This window comes from Perca fluviatilis, chromosome 18 (genome assembly GCF_010015445.1).
Source record: "Perca fluviatilis chromosome 18, GENO_Pfluv_1.0, whole genome shotgun sequence".
Lineage (NCBI taxonomy): Eukaryota > Metazoa > Chordata > Actinopteri > Perciformes > Percidae > Perca > Perca fluviatilis.
The window spans coordinates 19,915,969-19,919,472 of record NC_053129.1 but is presented as its reverse complement, the minus strand read 5'-3'; the positions used below and the strand labels follow the sequence as shown (position 1 = coordinate 19,919,472).

The 3,504-nt window shown below is 40.8% G+C and overlaps 1 protein-coding gene across 4 annotated transcripts in view; it reads left to right on the top strand.

The window, feature by feature from the left end:
- The first annotated feature begins 494 nt into the window (after positions 1 to 494).
- wasf1 (WASP family member 1) overlaps positions 495 to 3,504 on the top strand; it is a 55,230-nt gene continuing 52,220 nt past the window's right edge. For 3 of the 4 annotated variants that reach the window (XM_039782048.1, XM_039782049.1, XM_039782045.1), the window contains exons 1-2: positions 495 to 569; positions 712 to 946. The gene's annotated coding sequence lies outside the window, so the exon portion shown is untranslated. The remainder of the gene's footprint in view (positions 570 to 711; positions 947 to 3,504) is intronic. The other variant, XM_039782047.1, reaches the window with a different exon arrangement.

Sequence of the window (3,504 nt, the reverse complement as noted above, 5' to 3'; positions counted from 1 at the left end):
GGGCGTTACTTCCGTTGTGACAAAAAATAAAACGTTTGCTTCTTATATTTTGTTATTACAATTAATTACATTTTATTTATGTCTTTTTATATTTAATATTTACTGTTTTTCTTTCATATATACTGTTATTGTTTTTTTTCTTTTTATATCTGTGTATATGTATTTTGTCTTTTTTTGTCTTTAATGGCAATATATACATTACAGTTTTCACTATTTTGTGAAATGTTTATTTTAAATAACCGAACACATAATAATAAAATGCAAATGCTCGTTTCTGCCATAAACCACGATCTCCTATCCTTGACCTTTGTATTGTATTTAGTCAATATTATATCATCAAGTCATTGCGCAGGAGATCGATTAATTGTGTAATGATATGTTTTATGTACAGCGAGGGTTAAAATAATAAAATCGATCACATGGATTGGACAGCCCAAAATGACAGTGAGATAACCATATATCTATGGAGATAACTAGTCACTACTGCGAGCGCGCACGTTATCCGCGAGCTTCCCACGAGCACAGCAGCAGTTGCATGGAACGCTTTCTCGCGCCCCAACAATAGAGTGGTAAGTACCATTATCACCGATTATAATGGGGGCATTTTCTTGCGAAAAAACATAATTTCACACACGTTACTTTGGAGAGAATATCTTTGTCGCATATGAGTAAAACTGACAGATATTTTTTTGTTACGAAACCTGCTGTTAGCTTGACCGGACCAGGTTTGATGCCAATTCCACAAATATCTACCCTGAGATTCCCTTTGGAAAAAAGTGCCTGGATTCTTCTCCGCCGCCGCCTCTTCCACCAGGAGTACATTTGATATCAAAGACAGTACAATCATGGATCCGACCCGGGGATTTAAATTCTTGGACACGGTGGCATGCTCTGCTGCTCAGTAAGGATGGGAAGAAAATAAGTGGAATTTTAACATACGTATCAGGTAATTATTTGAACGCTGTATACTGAAGTCGCATTTTTTACTTTAAAATGTGACTTTAGTAACGTTACCGTTATCGCATCTCAGCACAGCAGCAACAAAACTGCCTTAAAACCGAGTCACCATGTTGTAACATTATACTTAAACTGGAGCTGCCTGACTAATAACGGTCTTGGTAATTCAACACTGCCTGGCCATCTCTAAGTACCACGTTAACCCAGTACACAGGTGACAAATGTGGCAGTGTTGACAACGTTAGGACTCCAAAGTGGTCTAAACCCTCAAAAGGACCAATAGTATGTTACATATTAAATAAATAAACGCCAAATTTGTAACGGGACCGCGTGAAGGGTGATGAATTGCAAAGCTCCACATCTGCAGAAGCTCCCGCAGCAGCGTCATGACATTCATCCAGTCCTAGGAATATCATGTTAGTGAGAAACCGGAGAGCAAATATTTGCCCTGCAAATTATCTAACGTTATAGAACATGCCACATATCTCATTTTCATGTTTTTTTTTCGTCATTGGGTTGTGGAGTTTAAGGTTGGTAAAGTATGATTAGGCAAACCGCTGGCAGCCGCACGACGTGATTTTAATTTTCCCACTAGAATGCCTTGACTTGCCTCGGAGAGATAGGGGCTGGGGTCTATTCCAGCCAGCTTGGTTTGCAGTCATGGGGGATGGTAGCCTTCAGCCCAGTGGAAATCATGCTTTGTGAAATTCGAAACCTTAAAGTGCAGCAAGAAAAGTGGGCATGAGGAACAGTGTTTTGGATGTTGTGATCGGCTTTCATATCTTGGTAACAGCTTGAAAATATTCGTTGCATTGCGTGATGCCAGCTTGTGTGGTGCTGTGGTATTACATTGAACTGACCATCTTTTCTGCAGCTTGTCCATTAAACCCAACCAAGGATAGAGTCTGAGGATGCTACAGGAAACACTTTTGTCTACGCTGAAGCAAGCAACATATTTCATACCTTGCCGCTCAAAATAGAGTAGGCCTAGTAAAGTAAAAGCAGCCTGTTGTGGGAATGTGTGTTCAGATCTGTGGTTGGTGATGAATGAAACAGCTGCAGAGCCATTGATAAAAGTTTATGTATGCTGCTGTGCCTGCTGCTTTTGACAGTAGATGAGTGGGGTTAGTTTGTGCCTCTGATGTATTAAATTGACATTGCATGTATTGATAATACACGAGAGACACAAAGCAGGGCTGAATGGGGTGTATACTAGTGACTGCATGTGATGTGTATGAGCTGAAGGATTTTACTTATTTGATTAGTTTATAATGAGGTTAAATAATAATTTCCCCAGGTCAGTTCAGATCAGATCGTTATTGTCTCTCAAGAGGAAATTCTTTAGGTCTAGACACCAAGTCAATATCAACAAACCAAAGATATCAAATCAAAGAGAGCTGCTAGATTATTTATGTTGAAAATGTGAAAGCAGCGCTGACTCCTTGGATAAAATAGTTGAGAGCCCTTGCAGCTTTTAAATGTATCAGTCTGGCATTCAAACTATCACATTACTGAGTGGAAGCTATAGACTAAGTTTCACAGCAGCACCGAGGGAGCATGTATGTGCATAAACATTTGCCATATTGGCCGAATTGAAAGTTTCCTTCAAGACATAATTCAGTGCCTAAAATGACATTTCTCGAACCAGTGATCAAATTCACCCTCTCTCAGCTCTGAGTGGATGTATGCTGAAGTATGCCTGCTGTGGCCTCAAATCCCTGCTACTGTTTTGTTTGAGGCAAGTTCTTTTCCGAGTGGGTTACCTCCTGGACTTTTGTTATTATACGTGGTATTTTTAAGCTTGCAGGAAAACAAACACAGGTGAAAAGTACGAAAGTTGAAACGTCTGTCCACGTAACCTGCTCTTTGATACATGAATCTAAATAGTGCTTGGTTTATCCGACAAATGCCTTTACCTACAGGTGTGTTTTCAAACTAGAGCTGCACATATTGCCATGGTTTTATTTTATGCTGTTTTTGAACTCTTTGCTGTGAGGGATGACATTCCTGCAGAGTTAGCAGTTCTCATGTTTTTCTCTGTTTCAGAGGCCCTCGTGATAGAAGAGCTTTGGCATTCTCCTGCTGTGGCTTTTGGGCCTCTCTTAGTTGTTGACATTGCTCTGATCCTCTGCCAGTCTTTGGCTTTCTCAGGCTAGCAAGAAGAATATCTAACTCTCTGTTGCTCACTTGTGTTATATTCCACATAGGTGGAGAGGGGTGATTGGAGGACACAGAGTAACATAGGGCATAATGAAAGAGTGTGTAGAAAGAAAAAAGGAAAAGAGATGAGAGTAAAGTGTGTGTGTGTGTGTGTGTGTGTGTGTGTGTGTGTGTGTGTGTGTGTGTGTGTGTGTGTGTGTGTGTGTGTGTGTGTGTGTGTGTGTGTGTAGCCTCTTTACGTGCCATTAGTGGAGCCACAGACAGACCTCCTATCTCCCAGCTGTTAGGATGCTCCAGAGGCTCCGGCACACAGCAGCTATTGTTCTTCCTCTTGGCTAGGCCACAGCTCTATAATACTGCCTCTGTCCCTGGTCTGAACTGGCCTGA